General features: G+C 44.3%; 2 pseudogenes; both read left to right on the forward strand.

Annotated features, from left to right (window-relative positions):
* The first annotated feature begins 18,118 nt into the window (after window positions 1-18,118).
* LOC142747562 (U2 spliceosomal RNA) lies at window positions 18,119-18,203 on the forward strand (annotated as a pseudogene).
* Window positions 18,204-18,560: 357 nt separating this feature from the next.
* On the forward strand, window positions 18,561-19,594 carry LOC142741817 (uncharacterized; annotated as a pseudogene).
* Window positions 19,595-26,800: the final 7,206 nt, after the last annotated feature.

Raw genomic sequence — 26,800 nt, forward strand, 5'->3', positions numbered from 1 at the left:
CCAGAGGTTTCCGTTTCCATCACCATTGATTTTAATGGTGATGGATCAGGTGCCCATGGTTTCCGTTTGTCTCTGATGTGCACCGGACCCGCCGTTTTGCTGGAAGCAATAGCGAAGCAATAGCGTAGAGATAAAACATCCTGCAGGGCGTTAGCACTGACTAGACTTAAGAGAGGGGAAAACTGTGGCTAGCAAGTGAGGCATTGTGGCTGCCATGGAGGGCATAGTGGCTGGCATGGGGACATAGTGCCTGGCATGGCAACATTGTGGCTGGCATGGGGGGATTGTTGCTGGCATGTGAGGGAATTGTGGCTGTCATGGGGGCATTGTGGCTAGAATAGGGGGCATTGTGACTGAAATTGTGGCTTTCATGGGGAATTGTGGCTGGCATAAGGGACATTGTTGTTGTTGTGGGGGCAATCTGTGGTTGTCAGGGGAGGTATGAGTTGTAGGACTAAACATTGCATCAGTCATGTAACTCCCCCACCAATACATCATGCGACTCCAAGACTGCAGTTAAGGTTGTGTTCACTTGAGTCATGGTTTCCATTCATAGCCGACTCTGTCACAAGTCAGATAGTACCGGCACCACACGGACCCCAATGAGTTACAATGAGGTCTGTCGTATTCCGCCGAGTTGTTATTCTGATGGGAAAAATAGCTCTATATGCAGCACTATTTTTTCCATCAAATCTAATAATATCAGAGACCGGAGGCTCTAAACATTCGCATCATGTCTGTCAATGAAGGGAAAAATCTTAATGCTTCAGCAAACCCATGGCCGATTCTAGCTTTTTTGCTGCCTGAGGCGAAAATTTAAATGGCGCTCCCCCAGCCTGTTCTACATCACTAGCAGCCTCACAAAAAAAACCTAAAAAATCATACCACCCATCATCTCGCTGCAGATCATACAGTGACTACATTACTGATTGGAGGCAGAATAAACATTTACATTAAGTGACTCACCGGGGACGTCTCAGATTCTAGTTGTTCTTTTTCTCTTTTCTCCTCCATCCGGTCCAGACCTCTATGATGACTTCTCCCGGCCACAGCCCATTTCAGCAGTTTTCCGCTAAGAGGTCTTCAGCTTCTCATTTTTCAAACATTTCTGCACCTATAAAGGAAGATACAATTCTTCTGGTGCCACACACTACGCCCCTAAATATAATAGCAACATACACTGCCCCTCTAATTATAATAGTACCATACACTGTGTCCCATACACACGCGCACACACAGTGCGCCCTGTACATAGTGCCCCCCATGGAGCCCCCTGTAGATAGTTCCCCACATAGAGCCCCTGTAGATAGTGCCGCCATAGAGCCCCTGTAGATAGCCCCCTGTAGATACTGCTTCACATATAGCCGCCACCCCCTGTAGATAGTGCTCCACAAATAACCCCCTCCTCCTGTAGATAGTGCTGCACATATAGCCCACCGTGGAGATAGCGCTCCTCATGTAGCCCCCACATACAGCCCTACCTTCCTGTAGATAGTGCTGCACATATAGCCCCACATACAGCAATATGCCCTATAGATAGTGCTGCACATATAGCCACCACATACAGCCCTACCCTCCCTGTAGACAGTGTTTAACATATAGCCCCCACATACATCCCTACCCCCCTCTAGATAGTGCTGCACATATGGCCCCCACATACAGCCCTACCCCCTGTAGATAGTGCTGCACATATAGCCCCCACATACAGGACATTAACTACTTAAAACCCCATCCTGCCATGGCCCTATTACACCCTTCTTTCACCTTAAGTAAAAACCCAAGACACCTTGTGTGATAAAGTGGAAGTGGCCACAGCTTTTATTAAATAATTATTTCTCAATTTTATAAACATATCTTATACTCGCTTGAAGGCTTATCAATTTCTCTTTCTTCCAGCCCTGTGATGCAATGAACAGCTGTTACCGCGGGCATGTAGGGTACTACCTGCTTTATTTTTACGTCCTACTTTTTTCTAAGTCCTGATTTTGCATAACTGCGCATGCGCGGCCCCTATTCGGACCCGCGCATGCACTGTACATCTATTCATTCACTACGGACTTTTCAGACTATGTCCCCGACTGGTAAATGTGCGCTTGCGCAGTTTCCCTTGGATGATTGGCTCCCTGAATGGTCTCCTATTGGTCAACTTATTTGCTTTGGAGGCCGGTATCGTTTCACTCCCGGTGATTGGTTGTTTGCACTGACGTACCTTGGTTTGCGTCATAGTAGGGCTTTACAAGAGGTGAGGATTTCCCGGCGCGCCGCCATTAGCCCCATTTTCCCTGAGGACGCTACAGCAGTAGCGAAACATGTCGTGGGGGGGCTCCTCTTATTTTAATTCCTGCTTCTGCCGGTTAGACTATAGCACACACTGCTCTGTGGCTTGAAAAAACAAGTGGGTTGTAGATCAAGTGGAGTTCCAAAAACCGGATTGACTTACTGTGTTGTGTGTGACAAAGTGGGGGGCCATTGTATGTGATATATGTATTGATTGCTTGCTTGCTACAAAGTTTGCAAAAGTGACATTATTTAAAACCATTTTTCCCTTGCAGTTTCCTTCCTGAGTAGCTGAGTAAGGGGGAGCGGTTAGCTGGTACCAGGTGCTATAAATCAGGCCTCAGTACTCTGTAGAGCCTGCTCTGTGGCTTGAAAAAACAAGTGGGTTGTAGATCAAGTGGAGTTCCAAAAACCGGATTGACTTACTGTGTTGTGTGTGACAAAGTGGGGGGCCATTGTATGTGATATATGTATTGATTGCTTGCTTGCTACAAAGTTTGCAAAAGTGACATTATTTAAAACCATTTTTCCCTTGCAGTTTCCTTCCTGAGTAGCTGAGTAAGGGGGAGCGGTTAGCTGGTACCAGGTGCTATAAATCAGGCCTCAGTACTCTGTAGAGCCTGCTCTGTGGCTTGAAAAAACAAGTGGGTTGTAGATCAAGTGGAGTTCCAAAAACCGGATTGACTTACTGTGTTGTGTGTGACAAAGTGGGGGGCCATTGTATGTGATATATGTATTGATTGCTTGCTTGCTACAAAGTTTGCAAAAGTGACATTATTTAAAACCATTTTTCCCTTGCAGTTTCCTTCCTGAGTAGCTGAGTAAGGGGGAGCGGTTAGCTGGTACCAGGTGCTATAAATCAGGCCTCAGTACTCTGTAGAGCCTGCTCTGTGGCTTGAAAAAACAAGTGGGTTGTAGATCAAGTGGAGTTCCAAAAACCGGATTGACTTACTGTGTTGTGTGTGACAAAGTGGGGGGCCATTGTATGTGATATATGTATTGATTGCTTGCTTGCTACAAAGTTTGCAAAAGTGACATTATTTAAAACCATTTTTCCCTTGCAGTTTCCTTCCTGAGTAGCTGAGTAAGGGGGAGCGGTTAGCTGGTACCAGGTGCTATAAATCAGGCCTCAGTACTCTGTAGAGCCTGCTCTGTGGCTTGAAAAAACAAGTGGGTTGTAGATCAAGTGGAGTTCCAAAAACCGGATTGACTTACTGTGTTGTGTGTGACAAAGTGGGGGGCCATTGTATGTGATATATGTATTGATTGCTTGCTTGCTACAAAGTTTGCAAAAGTGACATTATTTAAAACCATTTTTCCCTTGCAGTTTCCTTCCTGAGTAGCTGAGTAAGGGGGAGCGGTTAGCTGGTACCAGGTGCTATAAATCAGGCCTCAGTACTCTGTAGAGCCTGCTCTGTGGCTTGAAAAAACAAGTGGGTTGTAGATCAAGTGGAGTTCCAAAAACCGGATTGACTTACTGTGTTGTGTGTGACAAAGTGGGGGGCCATTGTATGTGATATATGTATTGATTGCTTGCTTGCTACAAAGTTTGCAAAAGTGACATTATTTAAAACCCTTTTTCCCTTGTAGTTTCCTTCCTGAGTAGCTGAGTAAGGGGGAGCGGTTAGCTGGTACCAGGTGCTATAAATCAGGCCTCAGTACTCTGTAGAGCCTGCTCTGTGGCTTGAAAAAACAAGTGGGTTGTAGATCAAGTGGAGTTCCAAAAACCGGATTGACTTACTGTGTTGTGTGTGACAAAGTGGGGGGCCATTGTATGTGATATATGTATTGATTGCTTGCTTGCTACAAAGTTTGCAAAAGTGACATTATTTAAAACCATTTTTCCCTTGCAGTTTCCTTCCTGAGGAGCTGAGTAAGGGGGAGCGATTAGCTGGTACCAGGTGCTATAAATCAGGCCTCAGTACTCTGTAGAGCCTGCTCTGTGGCTTGAAAAAACAAGTGGGTTGTAGATCAAGTGGAGTTCCAAAAACCGGATTGACTTACTGTGTTGTGTGTGACAAAGTGGGGGGCCATTGTATGTGATATATGTATTGATTGCTTGCTTGCTACAAAGTTTGCAAAAGTGACATTATTTAAAACCATTTTTCCCTTGCAGTTTCCTTCCTGAGTAGCTGAGTAAGGGGGAGCGGTTAGCTGGTACCAGGTGCTATAAATCAGGCCTCAGTACTCTGTAGAGCCTGCTCTGTGGCTTGAAAAAACAAGTGGGTTGTATATCAAGTGGAGTTCCAAAAACCGGATTGACTTACTGTGTTGTGTGTGACAAAGTGGGGGGCCATTGTATGTGATATATGTATTGATTGCTTGCTTGCTACAAAGTTTGCAAAAGTGACATTATTTAAAACCATTTTTCCCTTGCAGTTTCCTTCCTGAGTAGCTGAGTAAGGGGGAGCGGTTAGCTGGTACCAGGTGCTATAAATCAGGCCTCAGTACTCTGTAGAGCCTGCTCTGTGGCTTGAAAAAAACAAGTGGGTTGTAGATCAAGTGGAGTTCCAAAAACCGGATTGACTTACTGTGTTGTGTGTGACAAAGTGGGGGGCTATTGTATGTGATATATGTATTGATTGCTTGCTTGCTACAAAGTTTGCAAAAGTGACATTATTTAAAACCATTTTTCCCTTGCAGTTTCCTTCCTGAGTAGCTGAGTAAGGGGGAGCGGTTAGCTGGTACCAGGTGCTATAAATCAGGCCTCAGTACTCTGTAGAGCCTGCTCTGTGGCTTGAAAAAACAAGTGGGTTGTAGATCAAGTGGAGTTCCAAAAACCGGATTGACTTACTGTGTTGTGTGTGACAAAGTGGGGGGCCATTGTATGTGATATATGTATTGATTGCTTGCTTGCTACAAAGTTTGCAAAAGTGACATTATTTAAAACCATTTTTCCCTTGCAGTTTCCTTCCTGAGTAGCTGAGTAAGGGGGAGCGGTTAGCTGGTACCAGGTGCTATAAATCAGGCCTCAGTACTCTGTAGAGCCTGCTCTGTGGCTTGAAAAAACAAGTGGGTTGTATATCAAGTGGAGTTCCAAAAACCGGATTGACTTACTGTGTTGTGTGTGACAAAGTGGGGGGCCATTGTATGTGATATATGTATTGATTGCTTGCTTGCTACAAAGTTTGCAAAAGTGACATTATTTAAAACCATTTTTCCCTTGCACTTTCCTTCCTGAGTAGCTGAGTAAGGGGGAGCGGTTAGCTGGTACCAGGTGCTATAAATCAGGCCTCAGTACTCTGTAGAGCCTGCTCTGTGGCTTGAAAAAAACAAGTGGGTTGTAGATCAAGTGGAGTTCCAAAAACCGGATTGACTTACTGTGTTGTGTGTGACAAAGTGGGGGGCCATTGTATGTGATATATGTATTTATTGATTGCTTGCTTGCTACAAAGTTTGCAAAAGTGACATTATTTAAAACCATTTTTCCCTTGCAGTTTCCTTCCTGAGTAGCTGAGTAAGGGGGAGCTGTTAGCTGGTACCAGGTGCTATAAATCAGGCCTCAGTACTCTGTAGAGCCTGCTCTGTGGCTTGAAAAAACAAGTGGGTTGTAGATCAAGTGGAGTTCCAAAAACCGGATTGACTTACTGTGTTGTGTGTGACAAAGTGGGGGGCCATTGTATGTGATATATGTATTGATTGCTTGCTTGCTACAAAGTTTGCAAAAGTGACATTATTTAAAACCATTTTTCCCTTGCAGTTTCCTTCCTGAGTAGCTGAGTAAGGGGGAGCGGTTAGCTGGTACCAGGTGCTATAAATCAGGCCTCAGTACTCTGTAGAGCCTGCTCTGTGGCTTGAAAAAACAAGTGGGTTGTAGATCAAGTGGAGTTCCAAAAACCGGATTGACTTACTGTGTTGTGTGTGACAAAGTGGGGGGCCATTGTATGTGATATATGTATTGATTGCTTGCTTGCTACAAAGTTTGCAAAAGTGACATTATTTAAAACCATTTTTCCCTTGCAGTTTCCTTCCTGAGTAGCTGAGTAAGGGGGAGCGGTTAGCTGGTACCAGGTGCTATAAATCAGGCCTCAGTACTCTGTAGAGCCTGCTCTGTGGCTTGAAAAAAACAAGTGGGTTGTAGATCAAGTGGAGTTCCAAAAACCGGATTGACTTACTGTGTTGTGTGTGACAAAGTGGGGGGCCATTGTATGTGATATATGTATTGATTGCTTGCTTGCTACAAAGTTTGCAAAAGTGACATTATTTAAAACCATTTTTCCCTTGCAGTTTCCTTCCTGAGTAGCTGAGTAAGGGGGAGCGGTTAGCTGGTACCAGGTGCTATAAATCAGGCCTCAGTACTCTGTAGAGCCTGCTCTGTGGCTTGAAAAAAACAAGTGGGTTGTAGATCAAGTGGAGTTCCAAAAACCGGAGTTGAAAAGAGGAGTTAAAGCCCAAGTAAGTGCTCTTCTACTTCTTTTTCTTTTTGATTAACACCTGTTCGCTGTTTTTTTGTAACATGGATAATGGATAGCAAGATTGAAGGTTTTCTTCAGTGCACAGTTTGCCATATGTATGCACGACTGGAGCCGGAGTTCCAGGGTGAATATCTCTGTGGCAGATGTGAGCATGTTGTTCACCTGGAAGCTCGTATTAGAGATCTGGAGGAGCAGAATGAAACACTGAGGAGGATAGACAATCTTGAGCTGAGCTTGCTGCTCACGGAGCATGCAGTTAGTGGGTTACAACTGGAGGGTGAAGACATGGGTGAGCAGGATCAGGTAAGTAGCTGGGTTAATGTAGTTAGGGGCAGTAGAAAGGGGTCAAAGAAAAGGAAGGCCGATCCGGTTTCTGACATTGCAGGCAAAATTGCCAAGTTGGGTGATGATGCGAGGGTGTCAGTCTCAGAAATGGCAGCCCTAGTGGATACTGATCTCCCTAACAGCCGGGAGAATAGCCCATCTAGTAGTCGGTGGGATGGTAATGCAGGTAAGCCAAGATAATTGATAGTTGTAGGGGATTCTATAATCAGGAAGACGGATAGAATAATTTGTCGCCAAGACCACCTCAACCGAATGGTTTGCTGTCTCCCTGGTGCCAGGGTTCGGCATGTGGTGGAACGGGTGGACAAATTGCTGGGAGGGGCTGGTGATGATCCAGCTGTCGTGGTCCATGACGGTACCAACGACAGAATAAATGGTAGGTGGAGGAGCCTTAAGAATAATTTTAAAGAACTAGGCTACAAGTTGAAGGGAAGGACCTCCAAAGTAGTATTCTCAGGAGAAAAATGTAGGAGGGTTCCTCCAGCTCACCTATCTTGCAGATATGCTGAGTCACTCTAGCATGGATCCCCGTGTCGGCACACGTGTAGACATAGGAAGAAACAGGAAATTGGATCCAGCGAGGAGTCTGTATGATTCTGTTAAAATGTAGGAATCTTCTTCCAAGTTTTATTGAGATAAAGGATAAAACAAGTGCAGTGAATGTGAAGAAATTTCCCAAGTATGCAATGGAGGGATAAACAGCAAATGGAGCGGTGCCTACGCGTTTCTGACGCTTACTGCGTCCTTAGTCATGGCTGCTGTGTCTGCTGTCTGCTGTGAGGTGAAGCTCTGTTGGATCTGGTCATTTCTAATAATGCAGATCTTGTTGGGAATGTCAATGCTCGTGAAAACCTCGGTAACAGTGATCATAATATAGTTACATTTTACCTATACTGTAAAAAACAAACGCAGGCTGGGAGTGCAAAAACATTTAATTTTAAGAAAGCCAATTTCCCCAGGATGAGGGCTGCAATTCAGGATATGGACTGGGAAGAACTAATGTCGAATAATGGAACAAATGATAAATGGGAGATTTTCAAATCTACTTTGAGTTATTATAGTGCAAAATGTATTCCTATAGGTAACAAGTATAAACGACTCAAATTAAACCCCACATGGCTTACACCTTCTGTGAAAGGGGCAATACATGACAAAAAAAGGGCATTTAAAAAATACAAATCTGAGGGTACAGCTGTAGCCTTTGTAAAATATAAAGAGCTTAATAAAATCTGTAAAAATGTAATAAAATTAGCAAAAATACAAAATGAAAGGCAGGTGGCCAAGGATAGTAAAACAAATCCCAAAAAATTCTTCAAGTATATAAATGCTAAAAAGCCAAGGTCTGAACATGTAGGACCCCTAGATAATGGTAATGGGGAGTTGATCACAGGGGATCAAGAGAAGGCAGAGTTACTAAATGGGTACTTTAGCTCTGTATATACAACTGAAGAAAGAGCAGCTGATGTAGCCGCTGCCAGTGCTGTTAATATATCAGTTGATATACTGAATTGGATGAATGTAGAGATGGTCCAAGCTAAATAAAATAAAATAAATGTGCACAAGGCCCCGGGACCAGATGGGTTACACCCTAGAATTCTTAAAGAGCTTAGTTCCGTTATTTCTGTCCCCCTTTTCATAATATTCAGAGAATCTCTAGTGACTGGTATAGTGCCAAGGGACTGGCGCAGCGCAAATGTGGTGCCTATTTTCAAAAAGAGCTCTAGGTCTTCCCCAGGTAATTATAGACCAGTAAGCTTAACATCCATCGTGGGGAAAATGTTTGAGGGGCTATTAAAGGACTATATACAGGATTATGTGACAATAAATAGTATTATAAGTGACAGCCAGCACGGTTTTACTAAGGACAGAAGTTGTCAAACTAACCTAATCTGTTTTTATGAAGAGGTGAGCAGAAGCCTAGACAGAGGGGCCGCTGTGGATTTAGTGTTTTTGGACTTTGCAAAGGCATTTGACACTGTCCCCCATAGACGCCTAATGGGTAAATTAAGGACTATAGGTTTAGAAAATATAGCTTGCAATTGGATTGAGAATTGGCTCAAGGACCGTATCCAGAGAGTTGTGGTCAATGATTCCTACTCTGAATGGTCCCCGGTAATAAGTGGTGTACCCCAGGGTTCTGTGCTGGGACCACTAATATTCAACTTATTTATTAATGATATAGAGGATGGGATTAATAGCACTATTTCTATTTTTGCAGATGACACCAAGCTATGTAATATAGTTCAGTCTATGGAAGATGTTCATGAATTGCAGGCAGATTTAAACAAACTAAGTGTTTGGGCGTCCACTTGGCAGATGAAGTTTAATGTAGATAAATGTAAAGTTATGCATCTGGGTACCAACAACCTGCATGCATCATATGTCCTAGGGGGAGCTACACTGGCGGATTCACTTGTTGTGAAGGATCTGGGTGTACTTGTAAATCATAAACTCAATAACAGCATGCAGTGTCAATCAGCTGCTTCAAAGGCCAGCAGGATATTGTCGTGTATTAAAAGAGGCATGGACTCGCGGGACAGGGATGTAATATTACCACTTTACAAAGCATTAGTGAGGCCTCATCTAGAATATGCAGTTCAGTTCTGGGCTCCAGTTCATAGAAAGGATGCCCTGGAGTTGGAAAAAATACAAAGAAGAGCAACGAAGCTAATTAGGGGCATGGAGAATTTAAGTTATGAGGAAAGATTGAAAGAATTAAACCTATTTAGCCTTGAAAAAAGACGACTAAGGGGGGACATGATTAACTTATATAAATATATTAATGGCACATACAAAAAATATGGTACTAACTATGTAACTATATGTAACTATGTAACTCCAGCCATTGACTGCTAAGATAGCAGTTATTTCACGTTGGTTCATGGGTGTGTCACACTAGTGCATGTGCAGCTATCTTGCATACGTTTACCCGGCACTCAAGCAGTGACAATTTTAATTTTCATGTGGTCTGTCCTCTTGCTATATATAGCACATTAACCCCTTGCGTACCTTTGACGTAATAGTACGTCGCTGGCCACTTATGCCAGCGTACCTTCGACGTACTATTACGGCGCAGGAATAAACTGTCACTATGTGAAATCACATAGTGACAGAACAGCGGCGGCAGCTGTCATTGACAGCTAACCGTCTCTGCTACCGGCCTGGGGACCAATTAGCAGTCCCCAATGCCGGCGATTGCTGTGATTGGTCAGTCTCTGAAGACTGACCAATCACAGCCGTCTGTGACGTCGTCTGCAGGAGAAAGCTCCTGTCACTTTCTCTGATCTCCTCATTTCTGTGAGATACGTGAGGAGATCAGAGAAAGCAGTGTAAAAAAAAAAAAAACACTTTTTATTAACCCCTTCCCGAAAATGGGCGTATAGTAACGCCCTGAGGATGAAGCGGGCACAGGAGCTGTGCTCGCTCCATCTTCATCGGATGTCGGCTGTAATATACAGCCGACATCCCACTGCAACTACAGCGATCACTGTCCTCTCCGATCGCTGTAGTTTAACCCCTTAAATGCCGCTGTCAATAGCGACAGCGGCATTTAAGTGATTGATACAGAGGGAGGGGGCTCCCTCTGCACCCCATTGCCCCCCCCCGCGAAAAATCGCGGGGTTCTGATGGTTGCAATGGCAACCAGGAAGCCTAGCAACGGCTTCCTGGTTGCCAGGTACGGGAGCCTATTAGGTCCTGCCCAAGGCAGGACGTAATAGGCTCAACTGTCAGTTGTAAAGTGACAGTTACAATACACTGCACTACATCAGTACATACAGAAGTAGTGCAGTGTATTGTGCAGGGGATCAGAAGATCAGATCTTCCAGTCCCCTAGTATGTGTAAAATAAAAAGTGAAAAAAAAGTAAAAAAAAAAGTAAAAAAAAAGTTTTAGATAAATAAATAAATACAAGTTTTACGTAATAAAAACAATAATCGCCTTGTTTCCCTGATCAAGCCCTTTATAATTAGAAAAAAAATGAAAAAAAAGACAAAAACTAGACATAATAGGTATCGCCGCGTTCGTATCGGCCTGACCTAAAAAAATATCATATTATTTATCCCGCACGGTGAACACCGTAAAAAAAATACCATAAAAAACAATGGCAGAATTTCCTTTTTTGGTCACGTTGTTTCCAAAAAAATGGAATAAAAAGTGATCAAAAAGTCGCGCGTAGCCAAACATGGTACCAATAAAAACGACAGTGTGTCACGCAAAAAATGTATGTACTCCGCACAGATTACATATGCCCCCACATTATAAACTGAAACACCAGTAAAACACTAAACAAAACTACTACCAAGCAAAATCTGCGCTCCAAAAGCCAAATGGCGCTCCTTCTGGGCCTGGCAGTGTGCCCAAACAGCAGTTTATGACCACATATGGGGTATTACCGTACTCTGGAGAACCGCTTAACAATTTATGGGGCGTATGTCTCCAGTGGTACAAGCTGGGCCCAATGCATTGGGCACTGAAATAGCATATATGTGGAAAATGTCAATTTTCAATCTGCAACATCCACTGTGCACTAATTTCTGCAAAACCTTTGGGGGTCAAAATGCTCACTACACTTCTAGATGAATTCCTTGAGGGGTGTAGTTTCCTAAATGGGGTCACTTCTCGGGAGTTTTCACTGTACTCGTACCTCAGCGCAATGCAACATGGCGTCAAAAACAAATTTTGTAAAATCTCCACTCCAAAAACGAAATTTCACTTTTTCCGTTTAGACCCTTGCCGTATGTCCAAATAGCCGTTTACAACCACATATGGGGTATTTCCGTAATCAGGAGAAATTGTGTAACACATTTTGGGGTGTCTTTTCTCCTGTATTCCTTGTGGAAATGAAAAATTCTGAGCTAAAGCTACAGGTTATATTTCACGGACCAATTCTAATAAAATCTATAAAACACCTGAGGGCTCAAAATGCTCACTACACCTCTAATTTAATTCTTTCAGGGGTATAGTCTCCAAATTGGGATCACATCTGGGTAATTTCTACTGTACTGGTACTTCAGGGACTCGCGGCCCCCAGAAACCAATTCAGCAAAATCTGAGCTGCAAAATCCAAATGGTGCTCCGTCCCTTCTGAGCCCTGCCATGGGTCCAAACAGCAGTTTATTACCACATATGGGGTATTTCCGTAATCAGGAGAAATTGCTTTACAAATGTTGAGGTGCTTTTTCTCCTTTATTCCTTATAAAAATTAGAAAATTCTGTGTTTTTTCCAAAAAAAAGTCTCTTTTCATCTTCACAGACTAATTCCAATAAATTCAGCAAAAAACCTGTGGGGTCAAAATGATAACTATACCACTAGAAAAATTCCTTGAGGGGTATAGTTTCCAAAATGGGGTCACTTTTGGGGGGATTCCACTGTTTAGGTCCCTCCAGGGTGTTGCAAACGTGACACGGCACTGAAAACCATTCCAGTAAAATCAGAGCTCCAAAATCCAAATGGCGCTCCCTCCCTTCTGAGCCCTGCTGTGGGTCCAAACAGCAGTTTATTACCACATATGGGGTATTTCCGTAATCGCGAGAAATTGCTTTACAAATGTTGGGGTGCTTTCTCTCCTTTATTTCTTGCAAAAATTAGAAATTTTTACGTTTTTCCAGAAAAAAAGTAGATTTTCATTTTCACAGACTAACTCCTGAAAATATAGCAAAATACCTGTGGGGTCAAAATGCTAACTATACCCCTAGATAAATTCCCTGAGGTGTGTAGTTTAAAAAATGGGGGTCACTTTCGGGGGTTTCCACTGTTTTGGCACCACAAGACCTCTTCAAACCTGACATGGTGCCTAAAATATATTCTAAAAAAAGGAGGCCCCAAAATCCAAGAGGTGCTCCTTTGCTTCTGAGGCCTGTGTTTCAGTCCATTAGCGCACTAGGGCCACATGTGGGATATTTCTAAAAACTGCAGAATCTGGGCAATAAATATTGAGTTGCGTTTCTCAGGTAAAACCTTCTATGGTACAGAAGAAAATGTATTACATATGAATTTTGTAAAAAAAAATGAAATTTGAAAATTTCAGCTCTACTTTCCTTCAATTCCTGTAAAACGCCTAAAGAGTTGAAACACTTTCTGAATGCTGTTTTAGATACTTTGAGGGGTGCAGTTTTCAAAATGGGGTGTTTTATGGGGGTTTCTAATATATAGGGCACTCAAAACCACTTCAGAACTGAACTCGTCCCTGAAAAAATCGCTTTTTGAAATTTTCTTAAAAATATGAGAAATTGCTGCTAAAGTTCTAAGCCTTGTGAGGTCATAGAAAAATAAAAGAATGTTCAAAAAAACGATGCAAACATAAAGTAGACATATGGGATATGTTAATTGGTAACTATTTTGTGTGGTATTACCATCTGTTTTACAAGCAGATACATTTAAAATTAGAAAAATCATAATTTCTTCATATTTTCGCTAAATGTTGGTGTTTTTCACAAATAAGGAATGAATTTATCGACCAAATTTTTGCACTAAACTAAAGTCCAATGTGTCACGAGAAAACAATCTCAGAATCAATTGGATAGGTAAAAGCATTCCGGAGTTATTACCACATAAAGTGATACATGTCAGATTTGAAAAAATGGGTCTGGTCCTCAAGGCCAAAATGAGCTGGGTACTCAAGGGGTTAAAGAATTTACCTTATCACTATTTATTTATTTTCTCTTTATGGTAGTTGGAAAACAGGGTTTTTTGTCTATTGGCAACTAGTTAGCACAATGCCTTGATGTCCCTCATGGGCTAATTGTAGAGTTTGTCTTCGTAAATTTTGAGGCATCAGGATATGGTTTCCTCGCAGAATTAATTGTCCTGCAATAGCAAGCTCATGTTTAACCCTTTGATAGGCATGATCACAATGACTCCATGTATTTTGCCTTATACATTTTCTCAACTGTGAAATTTCAGGGTCTACTGCTGAAAATTCTTCGACCTCACGTGGTGTCAATGCATGGGGAACGGCCGTAGCAAATATATTCCTCTGCTAGGTTACAAGATGGTGCTGACGTTTGGGACAATCTTGAAAGCGCATCTGCTGCATTTGTAGGCCCTGGTCAGTATCTCACTTTAAAGCGATATGGTAAGAGACGAAGAACCCATCTTTCAATTCTGGCTGATGGTTTTGATCAAGGTGAATATATCACCTCTAACGGCTTGTGATCTGTTACAATTTCAAATTCAAGGCCATAAAGATATGTGTGAAACCTTTCACATCTCCAAATGACAGGTAAAGCTTCTTTTTCAGTCTCACAATAATGTCTCTCGACATCAGTAAGGGATCTGCTTGCATACTGAACAGGTCCGTAGTCACCTGCACGTTGCCACTGAACTAGGATGGCACATAAACCCGGAGGGCTTGCATCAACAATAATTTTAGTTGGTGTAACATGATCAAAATAGACTAAAGTTGTTGCACAGGTAAGCCGTCTCTTAATTCATTAAATGCGCCTTGTTCAACAGGACCCCACTTCCATGAGGCTGCTTTGTGAGTTAACCATCTCAGAGGTTCACTGACAGTTGCCATATCCGGAATAAACTTTGCACAGTAATTTACTAAGCCAAGAAAACTGCGCACTTCTGCTGGGGTTTCAGGATTCCTAGCATCTGAGACGGCCTTGATCTTACTGTCCTCTGGACCAATACCTTTGTCTGACAGTACATGGTCCATGAAAGTCATTTTATTCATTTGAAATGTGCACTTTTTGTCATTGTGCGTTAAACCTTTCTCCTTTAAGCATTCAAGACTGCACGAAGACGCTCATCATGCTCCTGTGTGTTTGTTCCCCACACAATGATATGATCGGAAATATTGTGTGTTCCTTCACAACCATGTAGCACTTATTGAATGACATGTTGATAGGCCTCTGGTGCTGAGCATACTCCAAACATCAGTCGCTTATATCTAAAGAGACCTTTATGGCTTGCAAACGTTGTAAGTACCCTAGAAGCTGGGGTCAATTCAATTTGATGATAGCCCCATTTCAAATCCAATTTACTTAACACAGTTGCCCCATTCCTCTCATGCAGAACATCTTCAATAGTGGGTATTGGGTGCCTTTCTCTGGGCACAGCTTGATTAGCACATCTCATATCTACACAGATCCGAATGTCATTTCCCTTTGGTACAACAACTAAAGGAGACACCCAGGGAGTAGGTCCCTCCACTGGTTCAATGATATCAAGTTCCAGTAATTCAGCAAGCTTCTGCTCCACAGGGGTCCTTAGACTGTATGGGAGTCTGCGTCTTGGCTGTGCAATAGCCTTTACATGTGGGTCAATGTGAAGCTCTAACTGAAAATCCTACACCTTTCCAAACCCAAAAAAACAGTCTTTAAATTCCTCTTTCAATTTATAGATAGAATGAGACCGCATGTTGATCTTTGCATTGTTTGCATCAGGGCCAACCCTTAGTACCCCTAGTTCCATAGCTGTTTTGCGGCCAAGCAGAGGGGAACCTTTTCCATTAAAAACAAAGAATTCAGTCCACAAGGCAGTTCCAGTCCCATGTGTTTGGACAGAGGTGTAGAATTTGCCTTTAAGCTGCAGTGGATTACTGGAGCCATACGTTGGTGCTGCACAATTTAACCTCTTAACGCCGAAGGACGGATATATCCGTCCTCTGCAGCTGCTAGTTCGCACAGGAGGACGGATATATCCGTCCTATGATGGCGCGGGTACTGAGACTGTACCCACGCGATCAGCGGCAGGAGCACGGCTGTTATACACAGCCTGGCTCCTGCTGCAACTACCGGAATCGAAGCGCGCTCCGATTCCGGCAGTTTAACCCATTAAATGCCGCTGTCAATAGTGACAGCGGCATCTAATGTGTTTGACAGAGGGAGGGAGCTCCCTCTGTCACCCCATCGGCGCCCCCGCAAACAAATCGCGGGTCGCCGTCGGGTTTCCATGGCAGCGGGGGGTCTAACAAAGACCCCCAGGTCTGCCTTCAGCATCTGCCTGTTAGGCGATGTCGGAGGCATGACCTAACAGGTTGCCTGTCAGTTTTACACTGACAGGCAATAATGCTTTGGTAAACTAAGTATACCAAAGCATTATATATGCGATCGGCACATCGCATAGTGAAGTCCCCTGGTGGAACTAAAAAAAAAAATGTCAATCAGTTAAATAAAGTTGGTGAAAAAAAAAATAATAATTACAGTGAAAATCAAATAAAACTACTTTTTTTGCCCAAAAAGTGGTTTTATTTAGTAAAAGTGTCAAAACAAATCACACATACACATATATGGTATCCCCGCGATCGTAACAACTTGAACAATAAAATGAACACATTAATTAAACTGCCGGATGAATGGCGTCCAAAAAAACTGCAAAAAAAAAACTGCAAAATTCTCTCTTTTCTCCCATTCCCCCCATAAAACATTACATAAAAGTTAATCTATAAGTCCTATGTACCCCAAAATAGTACTAATAAAAACTACACATTGGCCCGCAAAAATCAAGCCCACATATGGCCACATTGACGGAAAAATAAAAACGTTACGGCTCTTGGAATGCGGCGATGCAAAAACAAGTAATTTTTTTCTAAAAGGCTTTTTATTGTGCAAACGTAGGAAAACATATAAAACCTTTACATATTTGGTATCCCCGTAATCGTGCCGACCCATAGAATAAAGTGAACATGTTATTTACGCTGCATAGTAAACGGCGTAAATTTGTAACGTGAAAATCAATGCTGGAATAGCTGCTTATTTTCAATACTCTCCTAAAATAAAGTTAATAAAAGTTAATCAATATACTATAAGCATCTAAAAATGGTACAATTACAAAATACAACTCGTCCCGCAAAAAACAAGCCCTTATACGGCTATGTCGACAGAATAAAAAAAAAGTTACGACTCTTGGAATGCAACCATGAAAAAGCAAAAAATAATCCTTGGTCATTAACGCGCAAAATGGCCCGGTCATTAAGGGGTTAATGTGCTTTTCTCTGCTTTTCAAAATGTCAGAAGAAGCTAAGTCCATAACATTGCAAGTAGCTCCAGAATCAATGAGTACTTTAAAATCTGTGTCACCAATCTTAATGGTTAATGTCCCAGCCTCCAGTGAGCACAGTGAGAAGATAAATTCACAATGTGATGTAGTCTCTGCACCTGTAGCCATACTATTTACTTTTGCATTCTCCTCTTGTGCATACATTACCTAGAGACGGGCAGCGATGTTATACATCACCTATAGGCAGGCAGCTATGTTATACATCATCTAGAGACAGTCGGCCATGTTATTCATTACCTAGAGACAAGCAGCTATGTTATACATCACATAGAAATAGGCAGCTATGTTATACATCACCTAGAGACAGGCAGCCATGTCATACAGCACCTAGAGTCGGGCAGCCATTTCATACATTACCTGGAGACGGGCAGCCTTGCTATACATTACCTGTAGACAGACAGCTATGTGATACTTCATCTAGAGACAGGCAACCATGTTATACATAATCTAGAGACAGGCAGCCATGTTATAAATGTAAATACACACACACAGAATAATAATCATTACTCTACCGTAAGTCCTATTCAGTTAGCCACAGGAAGCAAATTTATTCCTATTTAGTTAGCCCATGGACGAATAACACAGGACTGATCCATGGGCTATAATAGGGGCCTACTGCACTGATATAAGAAAGGTATGTGAGCAGAATTTTAAATACATGTATAGTATATTAGAAAATATAATCTCCTATTCTATAAAAAAAAAACATAAATGGGAATACCCTTTTAACCTTAAGACTATGAAAACTCACATTCTGGAACACCCTATTGTTAGAAGATTCTAGTCATCTCCTAACATCTCCTAGCATAAGTCCCCTATGTGATCTGATGGGACTGAAACAAAAGAAATTCTACCGAAGGTTTCACTTCTATCAAAACCTGCTGGTTGGAAACCCTAATAGATTTGATTTTGTTGGGAGAGCAAAAAGAAACCTAAAAATCATTATGCACAATGCCAAGCATCAACTGGAGTGGTGTAGTGTGCCATTTGTAGGATCTATAGCAGTGGAAACTCGACAGGATTGCACAGGGTTCTCACATCTACATGAAGTGTCCAATCTCTTGTGGCTGAATGTCGCTTCTCGGCCTTTTGGCTAAGACCAAGTGTAGTATCTGTTCTTATCAGTCCTTATAAGGGCATATAGCTCAGAGAACCACTGGGGGCTATTATCACTAGCTTAGCGATCAAAGAGCATTCCAGACAAAGCCAGCTACGAACTGCAGAGAAGAACCAGTAAAGACGACGATCCAGGGAGAATCGCCATCGGGGAAGAAGCTTCGGGAGATTGCTGCCGGGAAGTAGAACCGCGACAGAGACCATCGGAGAAGAGCCGCTGCTGAAGGGGATCTTCTAAGAAGCTCGGCCGCAGAAGAAGGAGCTCAATGAGGAACTGCTGCAAAAGAAATTTTGTGGAAGAACCTTGGCCAGCAAGGAGAAGATTTGCATAGCTCCGCCCCCTTCGGGAAAGAGATAGCGAAGACCCTCCCCAAGCAACAGGACCAGCAGGAAGAAGCCATGGCCTCAACCAGCAACCCTGCCAACCAGAAAGAGAAGGCAGATGGACCAGGCCAGCAGACCCAGGCCAGGACATCTCCTCCTGAAGCCTCCTCAAGCCAACAGGCCACTAGGAAGCTGAACCAGGCCATCCCAACCCTGTAGCCCTGGATGAAGCAGACGGTGGCCCTGAAGCTGAAGAAAGTGGACGGGAGAGTGCCGGACATGACGGAAGAAGTGTTCTGCCAGAAGATGCTCTTGGACCAGGGCTTCGCTAAGCCAGAGACCATGAGCATTCAAGCCTTCATGACTGGGATCTTCTTTGTGACCTTCGCATCGTTCAACATCTGCAGAAGGTACTGGGATATGGTGCAAGCGGCGAGACCCAAATCCCCTTTCTCTCGCTTTGTGAGCAACTGCCCTGTACAAATAGAGGAAAGGAGGGTGACAGTTTCAATGCGGAACCCACACACCCCCGGCAAAGACATCACCACGCTCCTGAATCTGTTCTGCACATTGGTGAGGGAACCCACCCACATCTTGAACGGATTCGGTTCTGGACTGGCTAGTGGTCAGTAATCGTCCGACTGAACAAGGATCTAAGCTTGGAAGACGGCCTCCAGAGCCTGCCCCAGTCGTTCTCGTTGGGCAACTCCTACGGCCTTATCTACTACCCGGACATGCAGCAAATCTGCGAGAGATGCAGCAAGAAGGGTCATTTGATGAAGGGCTGCAAGGAGGACGCCTGCAAGAACTGCCGGGTAACAGGACACGAGAACAAAGACTGCCCGAAAAGGACCATTTGCAACCTCTGCGGACAAGCAGCCCACTCCTACAAGGACTGCCCGAAGAGGGAGCGATCCTGGGCAACTGTAGCGGCGAAAGCTCTGGCCAGAGGGAACCCTGCCAGGGCTCTAGTGGCGCAGAAGACTGGGAAGAAGGATGGTAAGAGGACAACAGTCCCTCCTCCCCCTCTCCCTTACTCTACCCTCCCCACCCTCCCTTCAATTTTTGGCAGAGAGCCTGCTGGAGCTTCCGGACCCGCCAGGCTCTAGAGAGGAGGACCCGTCCGACAGGATTGGTAACTAAGATGTATCGTTTGCACTAACCTTCTTTATTCTCCCTCATGGCTGCTAAACGTAACATCTTTAGACTCAATGTGAGGAGTGTTATAGATTTGACTAGATGTCAGATGGTGCTAACTTTTCTTTCCAAACAGTCGAGTGATGTTTTTATGCTACAAGAAAGTACTCTCCGCTCTTCCAGGTCATACATCCATCTAGCCAGGCAGTGGACCCATGGCCCATCCTACTGGTCTTTTGGGGGCGACTGTAAGTCTGCAGGGGTTGCCATCCTAATTAGGGGAGGCGTGTTCACTGTTGACTCTGTCCATGAGCTCGTCTGCGGCCGATTGTTGGTCGTAGACGGTTCCTGGGCAGGAGAGCAGATTAGGTTCATCAACATGTACGTTCCCCCTATGAAGGCTGAGCGCCTGAAACTATTCCGGACCCTGTGAACCCAGCTCACCACCACTAGGACAGTGGTGATGGCCAGGGCCTTCAACTGCCCCATCGAAGAGGATGGACGAAGTTCCGGCAGTTTAAGCAAGCTGGATGTCCGTTCCAAACTGCTTATCGAGATGATGACCGAAGCATCCTTGCAGGACATTGTGGGGAACGGCTCTGTGAACTATTCATGGAGCCGGCTCGATGGCTCACTTCGTTTTTGGATTGACTTTGTGTTCACCCCCCGGGCAGTCAAGCAACATGGGCACTCCATGGTCCCCTGCTTCTTCTCTGATCACAGGGCCATTCTCTTCCAAGGTGCCATCCGCCACGGCTTTCCTCCCGGCCCTGGCTCTTGGAAGCTGAATTGCGCCCTGCTGGAAAGAGAGGAAGTACTGGCGGAACTCAGGGACGCCTATATTGTTTGGCGGAATGATAAAGTTTTCTTTGACAAAACCTGTGACTGGTGGGAATATGTTAAAGTTTAATTTCCTTGTTTCTTTGAGGCCAAAAGTCATCAACAGGCGTGTGAGTGGAAGAGAGACTTCAGGGAGATGCAACGTCAGCTGCGATCCCTGAAAGACCTCCTTCAATGTGGCTGGGATGTCAGGAAGGAGCTGGAGGAAGCCAAAAATAGCCTGAAAAGGCACTTTGAGGAGGAATCCAAGCGAATTGTCTTTCGTTCCAAGGTGGAGAACCTTGAAAATGGTGAGAAATGTAACTTTTTCAGGAAACTCTATGTCGGCCACACGCCCCTGAAGGAACTTCGTTATGAGACCGGAAACATGCATTCTGGGAAGAAGGAGGTGATGTGAGTGGTCACAGACTACTACTGAAGCCTCTAGTCCCCGAAGACCACTGAACCCGAAACTTCCAATAAATTCCTGTCAGGTATCACTAACTAGCTTGATCCTGCAGGTACGGATGTTCCTCTGATGGTGGAGGAGCTGCTCCCTGCCGCTAAATCCTTCAGACCTGGCAGGACCCCGGGCAGTGACGGTCTTCCAGCAGAGCTCTATGTAGCGCTGGGGGACCTGATCTGTCCGGACCTGCTGGAGCTCTATGGGGAGATGGTGGTGGAGGGCAGAATGTCGCCGTCATTGAGAGAAGGCATGATCACGATCTTGTATAAGCGGAAGGGGGAGAGATGTGACCTTAAAAACTGGCGTCCCATCTCTCTCCTGAATGTGGACTACAAGATCCTCGCCAAAGTATTGGCCAACAGACTGAAGGTTGTCATCGGACGGATCATCGGATTGGACCAAACCTGCAGGATCCCTGGCCGTAGGGCTGGTCTTGCCCTTGTGAGGGACACGGTACATTACATGCAAAGCCACCGTACACACGCGGCCCTGGTCTTGATCAGGAGAAAGCTTTAAGGCTCTGCGTAGGCTGTGGCTTGGCAGGATGTTCTGTTTGTATGTTAACCTAATGTATTCTGACACTTACAGCACAGTGTTGGTGAATGGCTGGTAGACTGACCCCTTTCCTGTAATGTCGGGGGTTAGACAAGGCTGTTCTCTTTCACCTCTCCTTTTTAACTGTGTTATAGAGCTCTTCGCAGAGGCTATCCGGCAGAATTGAGAGATCAGAGGGATTACCGCACCAGGTCCAGGACACTTCTTAATCAAGTGCTCGCTGTACATGGATGATGTGACCGTCTTCTGCGCTGACCAGCGTTCGGTGACTGCACTCGTCCAGACCTGTGAGGAGTTCGGACGCGCTTCAGGGGCAAAAGTCAAATGCGGGAAGTCAGAAGCTATGCTCTTCAGAAAATGGTACCTGCCTTCTTCTGCCCCCTTCTCATTTACCATCAAGCCAGACTTCATCAAAATTCTGGGAGTCTGGTTCGGGAAGGAATGTGCAGCACTAAAGTCGTGGGAAGAACGCTTGGCCAACTCACTATTGAGGGCAAGGCACTGGCCCTGCGTAACGAAGTCTTGCCTGTGCTACAATACACTGCACAGGCATGGCCCCCTCTTGCCACTGTCTCGAGGGCCATTACCAGGACTGTGTTTCGCTTCTTCTGGGGTTCGAAAATGGATAGAGTAAAGCGGACTGTTATATACAAGGAGCCCCGCAAAAGTGGGAAGGGTATACCCAACATCCCCACTCTGCTGCGGATTGCTTTTGTATGTGACTATGTTCGTAAGACTCTAAGGACAGCAAACAGCTCTGCGGGCAAGGCCATGTCCCGTTTGTTCCTCATTCCCCTCTGGCGAGGTTTTTGCTGGGACAAGTGGGACAGCTCCTTCCCTTACAACTGGCACACTCCCTGGTTCTATGGAGATGTTGTCCGGTTCGTGAGGGAGCATTGACTGGAGGGTCTTAAACCCGACTGTTCCAGGGCTTCATGCCGACACGTTGGAGACTGTTTGGACTAACGTGTCATCTGGCAGGTTGACCAACGGGCACAAGGACATTTCATGGATGGCCATCCAGGGAGGACTGCCTCTTACATGGCCACAACCTGTGCAAGACCCGGTACTGCTGCAGGTGCCCATTCACGGAGGAAACATCTTTGCAAATTTTCTGGCAGTGCCCCTTTGCACAGGGTCTGTTGAAAGCCTTGGAACACAAACTCAAGGACTCAGTTCCCAGGAACAGACTGTCGTACCGCTTTATGGACTATTTCCTGGGATTAACACTGATGGAGCAATCCAGGAGGCCTGGCGCCTTATAAACTGTTTTAAGGACGCTATATGGTTTGCCAGGAACCATTTAATTTTGTGGAGAGAGCGTGTGTCCATCCAGGACTGCCGCAGGCTGATCCACAGCCTGCTGAGAGACTATTCCACTTGGGACAGCCCAGACGTCGATGAGGAAGAGGACCGATACTCCACTTCACTCCACTCTCCCTTCTTGTGTGTTGTCTTTCAATAAAGCTTCGGGCCTGTGATTTCCCCTCCTTACCCCCTCCTTCCAACTCCCCCATCCCATCACTTGTCTTTAATGTTTTATTGTTTAATTTTAGTGAATGCAAGAATGTTAGTGTAGCATGAGGTGTGATGTATAGCATAGGTTAGCCTGTACTGTGTGTCATACTGTCATGTTATGTTTGGCGGACTGTTATTATTTATTATTTACTGCTTCATGGTCTGCGCTGTCGCAGTAATGTTTGTATGATGACGATTGATTGTCAATAAAACATTTTTCAATCTCTTGTGGCTGAATGTATTAGAATCCATGGAGTTATATTTCAAAATCCTAATGGAAAGCCTTATTCCAAGCAAAATAACTCCATAATATTCCAATGGGTTTGAAATGCTACACAAGTACGTATGTGAAGGTCAGGTATCCATGCATCTTTGGCCATGTAGTATTAATGAAAATGGACCAAAACTACACATGTCGCAAATTAAAGCCTCATTCACATGACAGACCCATGTACAGGAGGCTGTACGGTGGTACACAGTCACTATAGTTCTGTTGTACAAAGTATTGGGCACTCTGTGCTGCCTTATGGCGCCTCCATACAGCACGTATTGCCACTAGGCGAGAATAGCTCTTTACTATGTCATCTTATAGCGCATGCCACATTTTTTTTTGTCAGATTCATACATAACCTGACAGAAAAAAATCCTGATATGCCTTCACTAGGGCCACATTAAGGCTGCCAGCAGTGTGGTGCAGTTATTTATGATGGGGCCACCCCAATGCCCATAACTAACGTTCCTCCCCAGAGTGAAGGGCGGCGCTTCGCAAGCATTACGTAAGTGATGCCACTAGGGGCAGGGCTTATGTAAAATGAGCATTTGCAGCCTGAGACGGGGCCAATCCGGTAGACTATGTATAGGTACATCATATATATCTATACCAGGGGCGTTGCTATGGTCTTAAAAGATAGGGGTGCTAGCCCCAAGACATATGTTTGCACCCCAATTTTTTTTTATATATATACACATCTATCTCGAAGACAGCATATCTATAAGACTACGACCTCTATAGCTACACCTGTGGATAGAATTAGATATATTGTCTCAGTAGACAGTAGCAGACATGATAGGACTAGATACAGCAGCTCAGCAGACAGTATCACACATGATGAGATTGGATACAACAGCTCAGCGGACATTATCACACGATAGGCTTAGATACAGTGGCTCAGCAGACAGTATCACACATGATAGGCTTAGCTACATTGGCTTAGCAGACAGTATCACACATGATAGGCTTAGATACAAGGGCTCAGCAGACAGCACCACATGTGATAGACTTAGATACAGGGACCCAGCAGTCAGTATCACATATGATAGGCTTAGATACAGGTCATCAGCAGTTAGTATCACACATAATAGGTTAAGATGCAGGGTCCCAGCAGTCAGTATCCTTGTATTTACCCTCAAGGGCAGATTTGGGATTTCTGGGGCCCCAAGCAAAGTTATGTCTCATGGCCCTAGCCAAAGACATCTGTAGAAAGAGCCCTACACAATGCCCACTGTAGATAGTGCCACACACCCACCTGTATATAGTGCCACACACCCCCTTGTAGATGGTGCCACACTCCCCGCTGCAGATAGTGTCACCCCCTTGCAGATAGTACCACATACCCCTCCTGTAGGTAGTGCCACACACCCCACTGTAGATAATTCCACAGTGCTTCTTGTAGATAGTGCTGCACATCCACCTGGTAGATAGTGCCATCTGATCCCCTGTAGATAGTGCCATACCTCCCCCTTTGTGGATAGTGTCACACTCCCCATTGTAGATAGTGCCACAGTGCCCCCTATAGTGCCACACACACCCTGCAAATAGTGCCACACACCGCCCTGTAGATAGTACCAAAACCTTCTTTACATAGTACCACAGTGCCCCCTGTAGATAGTGCCACCCCCTGTAGATAGTGCCACAATGGCCCTTGCAGATAGGGCCACACACTACACCTGTAGATCGTGCCAGAACCTCATGTAGATAAAGCCACAAAGCCCCTTGTATATAGTGCCACACACCTCCTGTAAATAGTGCGAGTGCCCCCTGTAGAAAGTGCCACCCGCCATAGATAGCACCATACACCCCCTTGTAGATAGTACCACCCCCCTTTAGATAGTGCAAGTGCCCCCTGTAGATCGTACCACACCTCCCCTGTAGATAGTGTCACACACACCTCTTGCAAATAGTGCCACAGTGGCCCCTATAGATAGTGCTGCACCCCTCCTGTCCTGTACATAGTGCCACCCAAACAAAAAATAACTTGTACTCACCTAGCCCCTTTCCTGCGATGAACGGAGCTCTACAGCAGGCCTTCTCAGCCAAGTTAGGCCTGCAGCCTATAAGACGCCGAGACGGGACCCTTGCGTAGACATGCATGATGCAGTGACGCGATGCAGGGATCTTGTCCCAGCGTCTTATAGACTGCAGGCCGAACGTGGCCTGTAGCCTACTGAATGGTGGAGCAGGAAGCTGATAACTCACTGCCTCTCCATAGTATTCAATTGTATCTGCGTCCTGAGGACGCAGATACAATTTAATGTGGCAGTCGCCCAAGCCAGGTGGGGAACACGGGGCCTGGAGGGAACACGGGGGCTGGAACACGGGGCCTGGAGCTCCAAGAATAATCCAGCCCTGGGCTCCATATAAAGTATTAGGCATACATATGGACACGAGATGCCAATAGACAATAAAGGCTGTATTACGGCCTTGTGCAACTTAGAGGTTTGCAGGAGGCCTAAAATACATTTAACAGCCCCACACCTAACGGTATATTCACACATGGCAGATTTGCTGCAGACATTTCTGTGGCATGCAAAAATCAATGTGTTACACACTGTAACAACCCCATTCAGATGTATGAAACTGATTTTCATAAAAAAAAGTCTTTAACAAATCTGAAATGTGAACATACCCTTGTACTGTAGTACAACAGAAGGCATTTTATGCATCAGCCTTTATGTTTCTTGGCTTATAAGTTTCAAATATGACTGCAAAAAAAGCATAAAACCAAAATATCGAGCTGCCTACGTGGCATTATTAGAGAGAAGCTTATAAATCGGTTGTAGCAGAAAAGAGACCCACAACTGACCCAGCCAGAATTGTTACATTTATTTACCATAAAAGCAGACTCAATTTCTTCAAGAATGTTGGATCTTGGTCCAATGATTACAAATGTTTCTGAAACAGCTGGATTTGAGGCCTCCTCAGTGGAGTAGGAGTTATTGCCAAGACATTTAGATCTCACTGTTATTTAAAAGCCACAATACTTAAATAAATTCCTGTGTTGAAATTTGGCCATACAGAGAACAATGGGTTAATGTTCTGTTGATTCAACTCATCAGACGCAGAATTTTTCTGTGTTGCACTTGAGTCCATTGTTTGCAGTAGGATATATAAGTTATATACAATGCGGACTTCAGGAGACTGAGCTGGATAAATCTTTTTAGGTATTATACATTTTCATGTGTAACTTTATGACTATTGCTGGACTTCACTCAGGGTAAATCAGGATACATTGCATGTTGGTTGCTCAGCAACTGCAAGTAGTACTGTGGAGCAGATGTTAACCCATTATGTATTCAATTCCGCAGTTTTAACTATGAGATATTATTTTAGGAATATACTTTTTTTTAAATATATATATATATATATATATATATATATATATATATATATATATATATATATATATATATATATATAGATAGATTTGAATAAAACAACCAGAAAAAGTCTGGCAACAAAATGAGCACTTTTTTGTAAGATTAGAGGGAGATTCAACATTACCAGGTGCCATATTTTCCAGATTGTCTTCTACAACATGTA

The sequence above is a fragment of the Rhinoderma darwinii genome, chromosome 2, assembly GCF_050947455.1.
Source record: "Rhinoderma darwinii isolate aRhiDar2 chromosome 2, aRhiDar2.hap1, whole genome shotgun sequence".
NCBI classification, from domain to species: Eukaryota; Metazoa; Chordata; class Amphibia; order Anura; family Rhinodermatidae; genus Rhinoderma; species Rhinoderma darwinii.